At 53.2% G+C, this 19,492-nt stretch overlaps 1 protein-coding gene and 1 long non-coding RNA gene across 7 annotated transcripts in view; one reads left to right on the top strand and one right to left on the bottom strand.

The window, feature by feature from the left end:
- Positions 1 to 19,492, top strand: part of LOC149350637 (uncharacterized) — an 84,089-nt gene that overhangs the window by 24,082 nt on the left and 40,515 nt on the right. The window lies entirely within an intron of this gene.
- The window catches only part of LOC149350638 (ras-responsive element-binding protein 1-like), a 54,386-nt gene that overhangs the window by 19,532 nt on the left and 15,362 nt on the right, over positions 1 to 19,492 (bottom strand). The window contains exon 1 of one of the 4 annotated variants that reach the window (XM_089579716.1): positions 7,944 to 8,222. The exons of 2 other annotated variants lie outside the window; for them this stretch is intronic. The gene's annotated coding sequence lies outside the window, so the exon portion shown is untranslated. Of the gene's footprint in view, positions 1 to 7,232; positions 7,518 to 7,943; positions 8,223 to 19,492 lie in introns of those variants that run through there. One more of the 4 variants, XM_089579718.1, reaches the window with a different exon arrangement.

The following is a 19,492-nucleotide window of genomic DNA, read 5'->3' as shown; positions in this document are numbered from 1 at the left end:
GGCGCCTCGCTTCCAGCTGCAATGGTCTAGAAGTACAGTCGCTCTCAACCATGCGCCTAACAACTGCAAATTCAACGACAGCTGACGTACTGCCAGCTATGTACGGAAGCGCAAGCGCGACATCATACTTCACTAAACGACCAAACGATGCAGGCCGAGAGTCGCGACATCCCATCGTTCGCGCAAACTTATGCACACGGTGCCGACGCGTCGGCTTGATTTACTGCAAAGAACCAATGTGAACGCAAACCGTGGACCGCCCAGTTCGCGCCGCGTTCAGAGTTTCCCTTCGCGTGATTAGATCAAGGCAGCAGCGATGAGAATCCGGCAAAAGAAAGAAAACAATTTGCACACCACGCGCGCTTAATCTCTTATTCCTGCTTGGTAACGTAAAACTAGAATTCTACCTTTTTCTCTCATGCGACCCTCATCCTTTTGCTGGAAAATAAAGGCATCGTTGTTATCACCCCTAGGACACATCTGAAGGAGCAGCGACTAGCAAGCGTTCGTTGATCAACTAGGGTTGATAAGGAGCAGTGTTCTTTGAATGAGGCATGTATGTAGTACTCAAAAATCGTTAACAGATACACGCGCGATACGCCAGCCTTCGGTACCTTCTGCACTGTGGCGAAGTGCTCATGCCTCGTGTAACGCTGAAACAGTGCCGCGAAGCAGACGTGCAGTCAGAGCTTTTATTTCGAAGCGTTCTGTCAGTGGAAGCCCTTCAAGCAGTTATAAAAGAGCGCTAAATTCACTCGCTCACTCAAACTATCGCGTTTCGTTAGCTGGCGCACACCCGCGCTGATCGAAAGTACAGCCCCAACTCCCCCGCAGGAAAGTGAATTGAAGAAAAACATTGAACACTACCGTTGCCAATTCAGGCGCTTATGCAGCTCAAATCTAGAGAGGGCGGCGGTTCTGTCGTCACATTCTTCTTTCCCTATCCACTTCCTCTCGCATGGCACATTTACGTCATTCAAAACGCCTACCTCTGTATCATTTATGCTATCCTGAAAATCCCCCACTGAACACCGCAGCAGAACGTATTTGCAGTTTTAGCAAATGGGATCGATTAAATTTTTGATTTTTTTTTTCGTCACCTGCAGCGCACAACGCTTTCATGTACACCTGAAGCAGCCCCGTGAAGCTGGCGTAGTTTTATTAGAAACTGGGCCCCAAAGACACCGCAACATCCTGCAGCGCCGCCCCGTCGACGGCCCGCAACGTGTGCAGATAATGGGCGGCAGGGCACGGGAAATTGAGTAAGTGCGCGCACCGTTATACCGGTGGACGCCCTGGCGACCGAGGGAGCCTGGATGGCCCCCGAAAAGCGCTCCTCCGCCGCCGGGATCGATGGCGGGCCCTCATCAGACCGAGCGGGCACGGCAGGCCCCCCACCAAGGTCAGCGCGCGCGCAGCCGCCCGGCAAATGCCGCCGCCCCCCAGCCGCGCTTTTTGACAGCGGCACCTTGCTCCGAGAGCCGGCCGCCGAAGACGCGGCCCGGTTCGTGACCGCGGAGAAATGAGGAAAGCGAGAGGGGCGCGCCTTTCCCTAAAGTGTGGATGTGGTGCATCAGGGGGGAGCAGGGTTGGGGCGATGTGCCGGGCGCCATGGCGGAGTCCAGCAGCAGCATCGGCGGAGATCCGGCGGAGGGAGGGGGTGTTCCCGTGTTGTCTTCCCGTCACCATGGCTGCGCTCCCTTCTTGCTATTGATCGGGCTCCCCCCGCCGCCAAGACCGTCCCGAGCCGCGCTCCTCGCCGAGATGGGCGGCCTCCCCGGACGCCGCCGCCGCCGCATTTCTGCGGATGGGGCCTGGGAGACCCCCCCCAGCTACACCGAGCGCCGATGCGGCGGACTGTTCCGGGAGGGGGGCCCCAAGGGGCGACGCTGATGCGCGCTTTTGTCGAACGTCGCACCACGGCTAAATCAACCCTTCGTTCATTCTTTGCTACTCGTTTGGGAAAGCAGGAAAATGACATTGAGGGCCATACTTTGCAATGACCTTTTTTTCCTACCTGAATTACACTGCCTGCTCAGCGGTCACAAGGCGAACGCTAGCAGTGGCACAGGGTAAAATAATCTTTCTACAAATACGTCCGCAGGTTATTTCTGATGGGGTAAAACGGCTGTGGATATGCTAAGCAGCGAAATACAGAACGCAGAAGCTCGCCTACACGCTCAGCTCAGCGATGAGCATCGAAGCCCGAACGAAGACTTCCTCTCATTGATGCCTTAAAAGGGACCGTCGCATGTTCTTCGGATATGCGCATCAAAACCCGTCTGCACTTAGATTAGACGCTAGCTTACCTCTGAAATACACCTCGAAAAAGGCGGCACGCGCGATCGCTATCACATCAAAACGAGAGACGCGGAAGGGAGAGCCGGCACCGCGATGGGCGTCGCGTATTTTTCGGGAATTCCCTCCGGGAGCTCCCCCTTCGCTATCACCGAACCGTTTACGCCTGTTTACAGCTGACCGGAAACGAGCCTTCCACCAGTTTCCTTCACCGCACCCCGTTTGGAGAGCGAGGGCCCTCTCGGCATTTCCACAAGGCCACTCTTCCTTTCCACGTCCTTGTCGGCTTGTGAGCGCTCCCAAGAGGAGGACTCGGTCAGCGCTTCCGCCGGCTTGGAAACGGGCCATCAGTGCGCAAAAGCAGCCGGCCATCTCGAAACCAGTCAACTGTCATAAGCGCGCCAGCCATCGCTCGCGAGGTGCGATGCGAGTCGCTCCGCGTTGTTGAAGACATCGAAAAGGTCGCACGCGGCAACGCCGGTGGAAAAGACTTCCACTCACGAGCGGAGAACCGCGCAATTAATTCCGACCGGGCAGCTGGATACGTCGCAGCCCGCGAGTGCATCACGTGACTGCAAGCGTAACCTAGCAGCGGATTTTGCAATGCGCGGTGCCGGAGAATGACAGGAATGCTCTCGAGGCGTCGTCGCCGCGTGAATAATTACGCGTACCGTCGGGATGCAATCATTTGCGCTTCACCACGTCGGAGTGCGGGCTGGTCACGCGCCACTGCTCGATAGCGAGCGCTGCTGATTTAAAAGCGCCGCGTCCGTTAAAAGCACGAGTGCGTAACGATACATAAGCGCGAAGCAAATACAGAATCACAGCGCCGGTAAGTCTTGCGAGATTGAATGAGCCAAAAATAAGAGTAACTTAATCCCAGCGAATTAATAAGTGCTCGAACGGGTCGAGGTAAACAAAAATTTGCAACTACAAAACAGTAGCCGTTAAAAAAAAAAAAAGTAAACGTAACGCTGGGTTTCGTGAAATGTGCCGTTATAACAACGTGTGCTTTTTGTATTCTTTTCCTTGTTCTCTATAAGCAATCGCGCGAAGCACACACGACGCGCGCAAGATAGCGGCAACAGCGACGCGCATTCGGCAGTCACCATGGCAACGGAAGGTTGCAGCAGCCCCCAAGAGCGACACGTTCGAGAGAGGCGCTCATGCCGCTCACTGCATGAATCGACTGCGTCTTTCCCGCAACACCAGAAAAGAAAAATCAAAACAAAAAAAGCGTCACTAGTTACCGCATATGCTTCTGGTGCCCAACTGCTGCGATTCGACCAAATAAGCGCGCTCTAGAAATAGCACTGACGCAGAATATTATGCAGTCGCAATACCATAATTTAAAGCTCCCAGTAACCCCCACCTCCTCCCTCTAAAAAAAAAAATAAAAATTCCGACTGTCTCAATGGCCTTAAATACAATACTCCAAATGAAATGTCTTGCAGTCCAACACCCAACAAAATAAAAGTGCCAACGCGAATCGGATAATACCAAGCTTGCTCCGAAACTATACAGCGAACAAACATCGCACAAGGCCCTAAGTGCCTTCCCGGCTCTCAGTAGTCCTCTAAAGAGGAATGGTGCCACGTACTAAGCATATACTCCATCTCAGTAGTTCTCTGCAGCACTATCAAAGCTGCGATGAGTGCGGAGGCGGCGTTCTGAAACTGCAGAATGTAGTGAGAGTATAAAATGGGCATATGGAATAGTGCGTTAAAAAAAAAAAATGCGTGCTTCATAGTGTACATGTGCCAAACGCCATTTAAAATCGAGCCTTACCGTACGCTCGCGTTACATACGCTATTTCACGAGTTTAGCTTGCGTGGCTCTTGCGTGCACTAAAATATCGTTTCCAAAATGGTGGCGCCCTTCGGAGGAGTACCCCTCGCTTCAGACTGGATTCGTCGTTGTTAATGCCGTTTTCAGTACGTTCACTAGCAATAAGTGAGGCACCAGACTTTCGCTTCGTCTCATCTCGCGTATGCAAAACTTATGAGCGATAAATTTGCTTTATTTTTTTATTTACAAGGACGATTCTACCGCTTCAAGGCCTAAGGAGGAGCGTCGATTTGTTGACAAAAAGGTTCCTATTCTATCAACTAGATGGCGCTACTAGGTTCAGCTTATCGTTGACTCTCAGTTTGCATACGACAAATGCGACAAATGGCGTAACACCACGAAAAATGCTTGCGTTTAGCGTACGCAAGCGAGCGTACGCTGATGATACGTAGACAGCGTTAATTTGTACTCTTCTCGAATCATATCCATGTACGTCGTGAGCAGACGCCACGCAGAAGACGAGGCCCGGAGGAATACGTTAAATGCCCTCTCGTGATTGGCTAAGGATGTCTCACTTTCCATAGTGCTGCAAGGAACTTATATGAAATGGAGCAATCTTCCGTAACTCGTAGAGGAGTTCGGGAGGGGAGCTTGGTGACCAAAAACCTCTCAGAGACGTCTAGCTAGACGTCTCAGAGGTTTTTGGTTTGCTGGGAAGCGATTCGTGCGGAAAGGCGGGAGGCAATGAAAATGTCAGAAGTAAAGCGTCGGCGAACAACGCCGTCAGGAAAAACAACGACGATAAGAGTGCCGCGTCGGTAAACCTGAAATCTTTATAGAAAAAAAAAATACCAAGGGAAAAGATCACATACAAACTAAGCGACGACCACTAGCTTCGCAGATAACAAAAAAACTTGCCTCTTGCTACCGGTTCTTATCACACAGTCAGGTGCATCTGAAGAGGCATATGGGGCAGCAGCCACAGTGATACTACACCGTCAAATAATGTAGTATAAAGACCTCTTTAATTCGCTGCGACGCTTTGTCTCCATCTCAATTGTTCATTTTGGTAAGGGCCACATACTGGGATGGGGTAAAGGGTGACTCTTGCGATTCTTTCGAGGCTACCCAGCGTAATGACACTTTTGCGGCACGCTGATTTCGCTGCTATGGGCCCCTGACGCCGAAAAGACAACGATATGACTCTACATTGTGTACCCGCGAACGAAAAGAAAACATGGGGATTCATGAACACAATACTGTGTCGTTTTCTATCTCTTCTTTCGCTGCTAGTCTTTCGCTGCTTCTTCCACAACTATGTCTTACGTGCGCTTGGTAGGAAATTAGAAACTAAATAAATTGGTTTTTGAGGAAAGGAAATGGCGCAGTATCTGTCTCACATATCTCGGCGGACACCTGAACCGCAAGGGAAGGGAAAAAGGCGGGAGTGAAAGAAGAGAGAGAGAAAAAAATAACTGCATTCATTTCTGACAAAAGCAGCTGTTAAAGGTGCACTGAAGAGGAATCTGAACTTGTCTTTTTGCCGCGGGAACTCGATCTGCACGTTCCTAGCATTCTTAGAAACTGCGACTTATTGCCCTATATGGCCGATTACCCAAATTAAATAGAATTAACGGCCGGCTCCCGCCCTTTTTTTTTTAATTCTGCCTCGTACGGTGGGCGGAGTCGACCAACGCGAGGAGTGTCTTTCACCCAGTCCTGTGGCGGCTTGCCGCTCTGCCATCAGCGGAGTAATACGTATTAGTCCGTAGTAGCAAATAGTCCACGCGTATTTTTATTTCTGCGGGCTTATTTTGCGGCTATATTATCTGCGAATGAAACTATTTATTCATGGAAACCTAAAAAACAAAATAAAGCGAAAGCAAAGCCTCCACGGAGCTGGCTGAAAGGAACTTCACGCGTTGGTCGACTCCGCCCACCGTACGAGGCAGAATTAAAAAAAAAAAGGGCGGGAGCCGGACGTTAATTCGATTTAATTAGGGAAATCGGCCATACAGGGCAATAAGTTGCAGTTTCTAAGAATGCTCGGAACGTGTAGATCGAGTTCCCGCGGCAAAAAGACAAGTTCAGAATCCTCTTCAGTGCACCTTTAAGTAGTCTGACGTCATCTCCAGCGCCACACTAGCTGCTGCTTGCCTACTATTTTGGTATACGATTACCATGCTTACGTTGCGGGTAGCTAAAGATGCACTCAAATTGATAAAGCACTGCGTTAGATACATGCGGTGAAAATAAACTCCAATCTGTCACATCCCCGTACCTGTTCTCCCACAGTAACAAACGCCCACGCTAGCCTGCACAATTTTTTTTTTTCGAATGTTAATCTCGCGGCCATCCCTCAGCACTAGAGAAAAAGCGGCACGAAAGCACAGGGATCACAGTAAGATAGTGAAACGCGGAGGAATTACCAAGTGGCAAGTCGCGCACGCGAAGGCGCGAGGCACGCCCAGAAAGTTGCCGGCCTTACATGAGGCAGGAATCAACACGAGTGAGACGACAGCGACGGTCGCTCCCTATGCCGCTTCGTAAACACGATGATAGATGAACAGCAGCAAGCATGTAATGCAGCTTTCTGCAAACCCTGCAGTGAGCCTGACCCGAGAAGGGTGACATCAGTAAAAAAAAAAAAAAAAAAGAAACGTTCAGTAGTGGCGGGACGGTTCGACTAAATGTTGAGTAAGCCAGAACACTAAATAACACGCGCGCGCACGTCATTCTTCTCTAGCACAAAAGATGCTCTCAAACACGTTCCCAGACGCAGCTTGTTACGCAATGTGACGGATGCATTTACAACGCTAACTAGAAAGAGTTATGGAAGGAGATCAGATAGATGCGTGACGATCCTGCGAGGGTCGTCCACCGCATGAAGGAGCCGGCGACGCGAACAGCCAGTCTGTCTTAGCTCCTCCCAGAGAACGCTGCTGTATGCTATCTCGATAAGGCGCGCGAAGAACTGTGGCAGTGGCCGCCGGCGGCGATCTCCACGATAAGGTTTCCGAGTAAATATTCTTATTCCGAGGGAGCCGGTAAAAGACGGAAATAAAGGCCGTTTTTTTATCTGGCCACGACGACACAACCTCGGCGGTGAGGCCTTGCGAAAGAGAACGACACACATGGCCTCTCACCAAAGGTGACGTCACGACGAGCAATTTGGGAAACGGGAGATGATGATGTCATTCCTCGTTTTTCCCTGAAGGAAGCCACGGCTATTCTTGGACACTGTCGAGTGGTTCGTCGTCCCCTCCCTTTCAGTGGCACATCGCCCGAACATGTCCCGCTTTCAAGCAGGCTACGGCTGCCAGCGAGGTCTCGCTCGTCCATAGCGTCCCATCCCTCGAGGCTCCCGTTAGGCACATCCACGTGATGACAAGAACCTAGTCGCATGCCCTACTGCACACGAGAGAGACTGCGCGCGCCACCGCGAGCCTAGGCGCGACCGGGGGCCTCTGGGCTTCCGGCCGCAGGATGCGTGCTCGAAGGCGCGCCGAACGGACCCGCCGCGGCGGCGGCAGCAGCATCCCCCGCCGCGCTGGGCGGACGCAGAGCGGCAAGAGGAAAAACGGCTCCCGCCGGACAACATCCCCCGTGTTTTCCGCAGAACGCTGGGAGGGGGCAAGGCGCGTCCGGAGCCGGATGCGAGCGGCTCGGGCACGCGACGGCGACTCTGCGACGAATGTCGGCGGGCGCTTCTCGAGACCGTTTCTGAAGCAGTATAACGTGCAGGGAGCCCTTCACGCGGCGCTGCGCTGTGCTCGGACCTCGCTAGGGCACAAGGAAGCCAGGCGAAGTAGCGGCGGAAAGGCGCCTCCTAAACGGATTCGCAGGAGGATGCTCACCTGGGCGGCTGGGCTGATGGCCGGCGGGCGGCCGCGGAGCGAGTCCGCGTGCGCGGGGCTCGGCGCGTCGGCCGCGGGCGCCGTTGCCCCAGCGACGCTCCTGTACACACACACACACACGCGGGGCTCCCCACCTGCGCGGCGGATCCGCGGATGGCGGATCGATGGAATGCCCCCATCACCGCCCCGCCGGGAGCCACGTGATCGTGGACACTCGGCGGCGGAAAGCCTTTCTCCTCCCTCGCGTCAATGGAGGAAGGACAGCGAGGTCGCTGATCGCCTTCCCGCATCCCCCCCACCCCGGAGACGAGGAACAAACGACGGAAGCACGGCGACGTCACATCCTCCAGGCGGCTCTCAGGCCGGCGCGTCTTCGAGCAGACACCGGCGGTTGCGGCAGCGCACCTGGGCCTGTTGTCGCCGCGTTGCGCAAAGGCCCGAGAGCGCTGACCGCCGGTGACAGCGTTAAGCATTCCAGACGCTCGAGGAAAAACCCGACAGAGTCGCTCTCATCCCATTAAAAGTCCGGTCAGCCACGGACAGGCGCCTTCGTCACAGGCGTTGGCCTTTGAAAAACATCCGTTTGCGCGGAGCGCCGAGAAGACTCGCGCGAAGTCGTCGCAATCGATCAACATCCCGGAGAGGCGGCGTTCGAGCCAAAAAGGTCAAAACAGGCGCGTTTTTGTCGCGGCGATGACGGCTAGCTTCCCGGGCCGCCGCCAGGTGAGCCGCGAGCGGTGCCGAAGCTGCGCCACATCGACCGCGGCCCAGTGGCGCAGTATCGACGAGGCGCCGCCACAAGTCGCCATCGCGTGAGCTCCAATAGAATGACACGCGCTGGAAGGCATCCAGGCGAGGAACAGAAGAGCGCCCACGCGCTGTGTAATCGCGCTGCCTTCGGAAGGGAGGGGGATACCGGAGAAGGCGGGGGCGTCTGTTATCGGGCTGCCATTGTTCGCCGCGGGCCCCGGAACATCCACCCGTCGAGCCCTTCCGCGCGCTGTCCACGACGCTCCTCGGGTGTCGTCCTCTCGCCGACCGCGGCGGCCGCCCGGGGACCGACTAGCCGCTCCGCTAAATTTATCCCGCAAAGGTGGGCGACCTTGGAGGAAAATCCCCGGCGGATTCGGAGGCGAACCGCAGCAGCAAACAGCATATACTATGCGGACGGGGTGGGGGGGGGGGGGGGGGGGGGGGGGGCGACTCGGGCTGGTTCGACAAGGCGAATCGCCGCAGTTAGGACGCGAAAACAAAGCTGCACCACGCAGAGCCCCCGCGCTCACGAGGAACTTTCGCGCAGGCGCGGTTTCCAAGCGCTCGTTTCACGCTGTTCCACGACGCCCGTAATAGGTGAGGATCAGGCGGAGATAACACGCGGTTATCGGCCAGGACTGGTCATTTCCCGCCACGCTGCAGCTACTCAAGTTCCAGCTTGGGCGTATTTTCGCGAGGCCAGTATTAAATGAGGGCTTGGTCCGCGCTGTTGAATAATTGATAGTCATAATGGATTGAGAATGCATTGTTTGATTCACTTTCCGTGGCAGTTACAGCAGCGATGGTTTTTGCTGTTAAGTTCTTATAGACCGAGAAACCTCACAAGACGTTGGATGCGATGCAGTAAGTGAGCCTTGTGAAGAAACGTCAATAAATTCTATGACATTTTCTAGATCGCGGGGAACGACAACGAGGGCCATGACAGCCGTCAGACAGACCCCACACACAGATGAGACTGGTGAGCTCGGTCGGCTTGGCGACGGCGCGGCCACCAGCGGCCTCATTACGGGCTGTTTATGGATTGCGTCACCGGTATGGCACTCATTCAACGAAAATGCCATTTCCGAAGCCTTCATCCATCGCTCTCCAAATGCTCCACCCATCCACCGGAAGCCCACGCAGCTGCTTTAGACAAAGCGACGGCGAAATCGAAGTCAAAGACGCGATAGAATGCGCTCGCTGTAAAAGCAAAAATGCAAAACCTTTCGTGCTACGCAGATTTGCTGCTTCACAACGTTCCGAACACGTCATTATTCGAGCACGCGAATGGCATGGTCCCCCTTTGCAAAGAAACGAAATGAATGCGCGAGTGGAGAGCATAGCGACACTTGCGCGCATGGCGCCCGATCGCGCCGATTCCACCGCGGGCCCTCATTCAAGGAGCGGCCGCCGTGAACGCGTCGTGGCCTGCGTATCCAACGTGACCAGGGGGAGCCTGCAGCTACGACCGACTTTCGCGCCAAACGGAGCGGCGCGGAGTCCCTGCTCGAAGCCATCATGAGCGCCCCGAAGGAGACGCCGCGCGCTCGAGGGCAACGGCCACCAAGGCCGACAGCATTCCTGATGCTCGCACATGCATGCCGACCAAAGCTGTCAGCACCGAGTATCGTTACTCGGACGCGGAGCGATCGCGAGCACACCGACGCCATTGCTTCGCAACGCAAATCACGGAGTGCAAAAAAAAAAAAAAAGGAACTATGACGGCTTCACTGGAACGACCGTCGGCCGAGCAGCGTCAAGAGGCAGGCGCTCAACACGTCAGCTCTGACGAACGCCCTGCCATATCTCTCCTCCACGTACAATGACCCACAAGATCACCCCTTTCCAATAATGCGCCCGACTCTATCCGGGAGCCCGACACCCAGCTCTGCTTCCCTCTGAGTACTTCAACAAATGAGAGGCCATTTGTAAGCCAGCCACACCGAAGTGGAACCGAGCAGAGCGTTCGTTGGAAACAGGTCCCACAACAATGACAACACGCGACGCCCCCGCGCGCACGCGTAGCCGTTTATCGCAGCCGGGAGGGTGTCCGTCCAGTTCACTTTCCCCGGCCGAGGAGCCAAGACGCATCATCCCCGACCAGCGCCCTTGACCACGCCTGGCGGCCTCCCCGCCGCCCCGAAGGGCGCGCTCCCGCGGAGCCCCGCGCACGCGGCCGGATCAACTGGTCGCCGCGCGAAGGCTGCGCCGGCGGCAGTTTCCTCGTCGGGGAGCCCTGCGGCGGCGGCCAGGGCCCGGCCGGTTTTTTCCCGGCGGGCCAAGCCCGGAGCTTCCTGCTGCCGCCATTGCCGCGCGTGCCGTCAACCCGCGACACGCGCCGCCCAGAACGGTTCTCCCCGGAAATGATCCCGTCCCGGTGGTGGGCGCAGTCCCAAAGAGCGCTGCTGCTCCAGCCAGGCCAGATGAGACAACCGTCACCTGCGCGCTCAGAGCGTGGCCGGGAGACGAGGAAGCGCGTAGCACTGTTTACACTCTCCGTTTTTCCCCAGATGGCGGTTGTTACCCGCTCTAAGAATACCAAACGGAAGGTAAAAGAAACGGGTGGACAGAACGAAAGCAAAGCAGTCGCCAGCAGTCTACCGAGCCGGCAAAAAAGAATCCGAAAGAAGTTATACGACAATAAACTGAACAGCGCGTTACTCTTCGACGCTTGAGCAGAACAGGTATACACGGCAGGTTGAGGCGAGTTCAGTTCGCGGAAATGGACCAGAAACGATTCTGCTAATTGTAACGGAATGCTAACGTATCCGACCAATCGAATCCAATCATCAAATCACCTTATTTCAGCATCGCCAGAGAAATTATATGGATGGAAAACTGCAACTTCCTGAAGGCCTGGAATTTGAAATATACAGCAAACGAAATTAAGCATCAGTGGAAATCTTCAAGAGACATCTAGATTGTTGGTGGAAAATAATTTGAGAGACAAAGAGAATAGCCAAGGCCTCGATACAACTGAATTCAGAAAAATGGATGCGCCTTGAATAAAGCACAGCTAGCTCAGGCAAGCTCGCATAACAGTCAGCGTCAAAATTCGGGAGACCACGGGGGGGGGTGAACTCGATTTGAAGAGTGACTTTGCCATACAAGGCTTCGCTCAGTTCGGAAATTTCACGCAGTAGGTTTTCTGAAAAAAAAAAAAAAAAAAATACATGTCGCGGCTCTTCACAACGGAAGTTTTGCAGTGCCTAGTTTGCCCAGTTACGCCCCAGCGGTCTCCGGTGGCTGTTTTTTTTTTTGTTTTTTTTTTGTCTCGAGCTTCGTGTTGCGTGATGTAGAAACGGCAGCGAGCGTCTAGAATTCGCTCGCACGATTCGCCGCGTAAACTGAAGGCGTGCCATGTACGAGGATTCTCTACGGTTCTTCCACGTTACCGTCATGGTCGGTGCACGCAACAACGCGGACCGCCGCTAGGGTCCCTAGAAATACTTGCAAGTATTTCTAGGGACCCTACCGCCGCTTCCGTGCCCGCTCCGCGTTCGGACTTGCGGGACAAAACCACGAATTTCGTCATTCGGACAATCAACAGGGCTGGAAAATGGACGCCGGACTTGCTGAGTGCAAGCGTGCAACCTCACCTCGCCGGTTTCAGCGATACTTATCTTTAGTTATCTTTCGCAGCTCATATGATAATCACTCTTCTTATCTAGGAGTTGGACTTTCCGGTTTATATTTTTTGAAAATTAAGGGGACTTATTTTGGTCTTTATTTCAGTCCAAGTTTCAATGTTTTTCGGCGGACACTATTTTCAACGAATGAAATACTGACTTTTTTCGGCGATTTAATGCAGCAAGCCTGTGTGATGAAAAGTTTGTTGAAGTCTATCTCGCTGTTTTTGTCATCGCGAACAATTTATTTACCAGTAATTAGCTTGCAAGTGGCAGTATTTGGAGATGTGCTTGTATAAGAAACTGTTCTCGCCATTAAAATAGTAACTCAAGTTAAATGAGATATCCAGCAGACAAAAACGCAAGCTGAAGTTTACTTCTAAGAACTAGGCTGACAAGTTGATGTTGGGTTTTCGCTCTGGGTTCACGGGACATCACTTGTCACGTGGTCTGCGAGTTGATGGCAACGACTGAACTGCCGCCCAATTGTCGCGGTAGCCAGAGCATATTTTTTCGCGACGCCCATGCACGGATTCGTGTCAGCGTCCTGCATGTAGGACCTACTAGATGCTAGCTGCTCTAAGCAAGGTAGTGATAGTGAGCAAACAGTGCTTAGCTAGCAGACGGCACTAAACCGAAAGACAATTTAATGCTCCCGCATCGCGGGATCGGCGCCAGAAACACGCTGTTTCGAAAAACCAAACTTTTCGGACTCCGCTCCCTTCGAAAAAGCGGTCACAAACATGCATTAGCCCCTCAGGAAAGGTGGCGGCTCGTCATAAAAGCACCCATTTTCGAAGTCCGCAAAAATTTGTCAACGGGTGTAGTACCAAGCTGCAATCACGTTGGCTTCGGCCAACTTGTTATAACAAGGACGTGATATTAAATATGGTGCACCTGTATTGCGTACAGCGGATATATATATATATATATATATATATATATATATATATATATATATATATATATATATATATATATATATTTTTTAAATATCATTCCGCACAATGTCGAGGGCAATTTTCGCGATAAATAAGAGCGTGTTCATACACTCGGTGGGTCGGTCGAAATTCCGGAGTTGGATGGTACGCTCGCCGCCGGCCCGGTACACAAAGGGCAAGCCTGGACCCACCCATCTATTCAACCATACTTATTGAACCCCAAGCCCACAGGAGACCACAACAGAAATTCTGTATAGTATTCTGGGCGTCCCTCATAGCCTGAGTCGCTTTGGACGCTAAACCCTCACAAACCTATATATTTTGGGTCTTCAAAAAAAAAAAAAAGAAAGCTTACGTGCAATAAATTTTCACAGTCGAAACAAGTAAAACGAAGTTAGAGGATTAGAAAAGGGCTGCAAGAGAGTTGTTTCCTCAGAGAAAGAAGCCAACTGACACAACACAAAACACGTTAGGAGTTAATAACTAGCAGCGGCCGCGTTTCGATGTAGGCGATCGCTCGCGTGCTGTGCGATGTCAGTGCAAGTTAAACATCCCCAGGTGGTCGAATTTGTTTCGGAGACCTCCACTACGGCACCTCTTTCTTCTTTTCTGTTCTCACTCCCTCCTTTATCCCTTCCCTAACTGCGCGGTTCGGGTGTCCACTGAGATATGTGAGACAGGTAGTGCACCATTTCCTTTCCTCAAAAACCAATTTTCAGTTTTTAATAATTAGTAGCAACCATCCGAGAAGTTGGTAGTAATTACTTTTCCATCTATCAGAACGCCTGCTAAGAGACCACAGATTGTTGCGAAACGCCTAGCGAAAAAAAAAAATGAGGGGGGAGGGTCGGGGGACAGGTTTACTCTAAAGAGGGCAGGGGTGCTAAAGACTCCCTTTTTACGCGACGTCAGGATGTCGAACAGACCATTACATACCTCGTATCAACGCTAGTGTGCCGCTGATGACGCCAAGCATATGATATCTGACATCACGTTTCAGTTCAGCCACCAGACGACAGAGAGAGAAAGAAGCGGCCAGAGGAGGAGGAGGAGGCGAAAGAGACTGCTCTCCCCATTTCTTTCGAGTTATCTCCAAACAAAAAACGCGCTATCTCTCGCCAAGCCGCTCGATTCGTATCGCGTATCTAGGAGACGTGCTCGTCCGCGACGCACACTTCCGCCAAAGCTCTATCTTTGCGTTTGTTTTCGTCTCTTTTCCGTCGCGTTTGCGCGGAAATTGCGCCGCTTCCTTTAGGAGATCCCGTTATACGCCTCGCGCCAAAGGCCCCCGCAAGCAGTACTGTCCAGGCCCGATATCAAGTGCGTAATAAATAATATCCGCCAATTCTACGTAAGGCAAACTAGGCGGGCGACTCTGCGCAGGCGCCTATTAAGAAACAAAAGGAGAGAGCCGCTTCGCAGGCGAATCCCGGAGCACGCGTGCAAGCACTCCGATCTCGAAGGGATACCCCGAACGCCTCGGAAGGGTCCGCGAAGCGGGCTCCTCAAATTGCGCGGGTTCCAAACTTTCTTCGGCCTGCCCCAAGATCAGCCGATCACGTCCGCGGCGCGCGATAAAGCCGGCGCAAAAATACGGACCGGCGGCGAGCGAGAAGGCAGCGCCAGACCGGATAAGCTTTCTCCTTCAGCGGCAATGGAGGTTAGCGGGCCAGCAAGAAGGGGGGGGGGGGGGGGGGTGCTACCTGAACCAGCGGCGGCGGCGGTAAGCCAAGCGGCACAGCGGCCGGCCCACAAAAGGGAGCGGCGCGCTCCCATCTCACCGGGCGAGATTGCTTCCTCCATGCCCGCCGGCTCCGGCGGATGCGGCAGCGAAAGGAGCCCGCGCGAACGCCGCCGCGGCAAGCAGCGGACGCTCGTGCGGCTCGCGTTTCCAGGGTGCGCAGCCACAGACTGGCAACGCGAGAAGGAAGCTCCCGTGTCACCGTCGGCTTGGGGCGCCGTACAACCTGAGCTCGACGCGACGACGGGCCGCTCTTTCTTTGCCTCGTGGCGATACACTACATCCGGCGATTGTTGCAGCAGCGATTGCGAATAGACCGCATGCAAAACGACAGCAGACGAAGGGCTGCTATAAACGCGTTCTATTCTGCAGGTTTTTATAAACGTTTACGCGTTCAAAATTAAACCAGTCGATAGTAGCGTTTTGCCTGATGTCTGTTTTTCGTATAGCCTCTTTGTATTCGAGGGTTGGACGGAAACCCGTCTGGTCGGGGGTGTACATGAAGAAGAAGGCAGAACACCGACCAAAATAACAATGAACACTTTAAACGACGTTTCGGCTCCCACACGGGAGCCTTGTTCACAAAAAAAGAGACGTTTCGGCTCCCGTGTGGGAGCCGAAACGTCGTTTAAAGTGTTCATTGTTATTTTGGTCGGTGTTCTGCCTTCTTCTTCAGCCTCTTTGTATCCACTGTGACAACTGAGTGCTACGATTTAATGATCATGATGTGATGAATCACCAACCAGCCCATTTTAGTTCAGCAACAATGAATCTCGAAATTGCGGCGTTCATCTTTCCGAAAGGAGCCCCCCTTCCATCCAATATACGTTGCATCAACTATATAGTAAAAAAAAAACGTGACGTCATGACAATTAGTCGACGTCATCGGCTGGAGGGCCTCCTGTGAGGGTACTTGCCGCTGCGTTCTGCCTCGTCCCCCCTCTCCCCTCGCTCGGCGTCGCCAATCAAAACGCCCCCCCCCCCCCCCCCCCCCCCCCCCCCCCTATCAGTATCGCTTCAACTGCCCGAAACGAATAGCCCCCAGAATCGGTGAGGAAAACAATACTGAAAGGTTATGTAATTACAAACTAGGTTACCGCACCAGTCCCTTTAGCTGAAGCGGCAAAACCAACCTCATTGTCGCCCGTCTTCAGGAAACTGTACACTGAGCAAAAAAGAGGGGACCGAGGAAAAATCTGCGTGGTGTTTAGTGCCTGTAGCGACGAAACGCGAACAATGCCGCATTGCCGCGACCCCAAGCACGGCTCAGCTCTGCCAAAGGCGTCGTCAAGTCGAAACTGAAACGCGGAACACACTCCCTAGACCCAGTCACAACGAACGGACACGATAAGAAGCCGGGGATATCTGCCCAGCCGGCCGTAGTTTGCTACTCCTAAAAGGCCGGATAACGATACCACTAAGAATAGGGGGGTTATCGCGAGCGGCAGGTAGACGCGCTGACCGTGCCACAGTGGTGACCAGCGTTAAAGGCCGGAATGTTTGCACGCGTTTGCTTCCAAGTGCGACTGCGTGACCACAGCTAGCCTGTGAAATGCGGCCAACCTCGGACTCAGTTGGAGTGTGCAGGACGGCAGGTCAGGGGAGGGGAGGAATTTCAAAGGCAGAAAGCAGTGCAGGGTCGCCGGGTACGCAAAGCCATCTTTGACCTCAGTTAACCCTTTTAGGCAATTGGAATCGCCAAATTTAAAGGCCACCACTCTTGAATTGAGCGAGAAAGACCTGCTGTATTTTCAGTAGTTCCGACATTTAGAAATTCATCAACATATGTTGGCGGCCTTTCACCTGACCGATATATGCTAGAAAGTAGGAGAGGGTTATAAAAACTGCGTACGCTTTGCTGACACCATTCACTGGCGCCACTTCCTCTCTTGCAACGTGTAGATGACCGAAAATTAATCCAATTTTTCTCTAAACACGTGGGATGGCACAAACAAGCCTCACGTTACTCCTTAAAAATAAGTTCTTCGGACAACGCACACTTACAAGCATTAAAATATTTCGCAAATAACAATGATTCGAAATGGAACTACTGGCGACCTGGAGGCTCTGTTGTAGAATAAGAAGCGCGGTCGTATTTCAGTTATCTGTGACTGCTTGTGTCTTGTAAATATCGCTTCTTCTGCAGTCTGTATGTTACAAAAAATGTTTTTCCCCTCGAAGACGATTTCGACATTTAGCGCATGCACTTTTCGTGTGGAAAGGAAAAAGTGCGGCCACCACACGTGATAAGGTTTGGATTGTTAAGATCGGCGGACACAGACGTGAGTCACCGCGAAACTTAAGATGCGGCGAGGACTGGCCACGGCGGCAGCAGCGGCGACGGAAGCGACGGCGGAAGCAACGGCGTCAAGTGTCCGAGTCTGCCCTCGGGTCGCCGGATGGAGTGGTGTTGCGATAGATCAAGCTGTTCAATTGCAAGACGGCTGTGTCCTCGACAGAGGTCTCGTGTTTCGGACATCCGGCGGGGGAGTAGGAGGACGTTCATTCACCTGCTGGCAGACTGACCGAGCTGCGAGAGAGAATCGGCGGCCCCTGCCGTGGGTAGTACTACCAGTGTCCACAACTGCCCACCTGATTGTACATCGTTCTCCGAACTTTATTCCCCAGTCAGGGATCTGGGGGATACGAAGCGTATTGAACGGGATGTTGTTTTGTGGCCGAGACACTCCTATCGACTGCAAATACGTACTGTTGTGGCGCACAGGAAAGCTCGACCCCGGGCTCCATTTGGTAGCGCGTTGAGTCGTCGGGCTGAGGAAAGTCTGAAGCTTCGAAGTTGGAGATTACAAAAACAAGCAGATTTAATGGCAAGAAACTAAGACACTTATTTACATAAAGTTACAAAAGAAGAACAAGGAATCAGAATTTAAGAGTTCATGACGACGAATGACTGGATGAGCCTTTTACCCAGGGCCCAGAGCGTTCGTGCTCACTTTGGGCGCAGGTTAAATAGCCCAAGGTTCCGCCCTTTCACCAGGCGGCAAATCATCGTGACACAAAAGATCGCCACCACACGTCACAGCCAACGAAGACCTGTTGAGCCCTTTCACCAGGCGGCAATTCATCGTGACACAAAAGATCGGCACCACACGTCACAGCCAACTAAGACACCTGTTGAGAGCCCGCACGTGGGAACTGGCGAGGAGGAAGCGTAAAGTCCGCATCACTGTAGCACTGAGTTGGCAGCTCTCGTCCATCGAACACAGGTGCGGCATGTTGACGTCGCAGACGCAGCTGCGCCGGCTTCCTCTGATTCGTTCCGGGCCTCTTTCAGTCGAGGGGCAACCTATCTTCCCCGGTCGTCGGTCCTTCTAGAAGGTCGTTGGCACCGAGCCGTGGGGCCATCTTGGGGGTCAAACGACCCGTCGAAATATCCGCTGTTGAATCCACCACCGTTTCATCGCGGGTCTCAAGATGGGTCGTAACAGTACGAATAAACCTACTGTACAGTTTCCTCCGTAACGGAGTTCGATACCGTCCTTTGGAGCCGGGACCTGCGCGCGGCTGAACGAGTCAGACAACCCAAGAGCCCCTCCGTATCCAACAGGATTCATCCGATGAAAAAACAGCATTCATCACAAGAACCTAGACATAGTATAACATGAAAGCACTGAACCTCTATGAAATATCGCCTATGGCAGCAAATTGAAAACTTTAGGACGATGTAGAACCGAGTGGGAGCGCAACTGCGTCGAAAAGCCGGCCAACTTCAAAAGCGTCCAAACAAGTCACCACAGACAGGAAAATGACCCGCCGCGGTGACTAAGCGGTTAGGGCGCTCGGCTACTAAACCCGGAGTTCTCGGGTTCGCGGACCCGGCCGCATTTCGATGGAGGCGAAACGCAAAAGGCGCCCGTGTGCTGTGCACGTTAAAGATCCCCACATGCTCGAAATTTTTTCGGAGACTCCACTACGGCACCTCTTTCTCTCTTTCTTCTGAACTGAATCCCACCTTCCTCGCTTCCCTTAACGGGTGTCCACCGAGATATGAGACAATAGATGCCTGACCTCAACCATGTCGCGCCCGTGCGCAGGATACATCCGATAAACCGGTATACGTCTCCGCTCATATGTCTCCGGTAGGCTAAAAATGTCTAATTACTGCGCTATTTCCTTGCTTCCGGGCGTCAAATCGACGACTCGTAAACGCTCCATGTATTCCGGCCTAGCGCGACGCGCTCTCCTGGCGCATTTTCCGTTTGCATGAGCATGATACGAGCGATACGCCGCTGTCGCAGTCATGTAAACGCGGCTATAGAATCGCAGGCCATTATCCATGGCCCCTCCAAAGCTTTGGGAAAGGTAACGCTACCAACGTCCTACTGGGGCGGCGTTCACAGGAACCAAGGGGAGGGGGGGGGGAGAGGGAGGGGGGGACTGCGGGAGCGGTGAGCATTTCCGGAGGACTGGGCGAGCCGGGAGTGTAGTTACTTCAAGCCGCGTGAAGTGAAACCTTCGTCAGTC

This window comes from Amblyomma mixtum, chromosome 3 (assembly GCF_055824585.1).
Source record: "Amblyomma mixtum isolate Tamu chromosome 3, ASM5582458v1, whole genome shotgun sequence".
NCBI lineage: Eukaryota > Metazoa > Arthropoda > Arachnida > Ixodida > Ixodidae > Amblyomma > Amblyomma mixtum.
The sequence above is the reverse complement of the archived record's forward strand: the minus strand, read 5'-3'. Positions and strand labels throughout refer to the sequence as shown.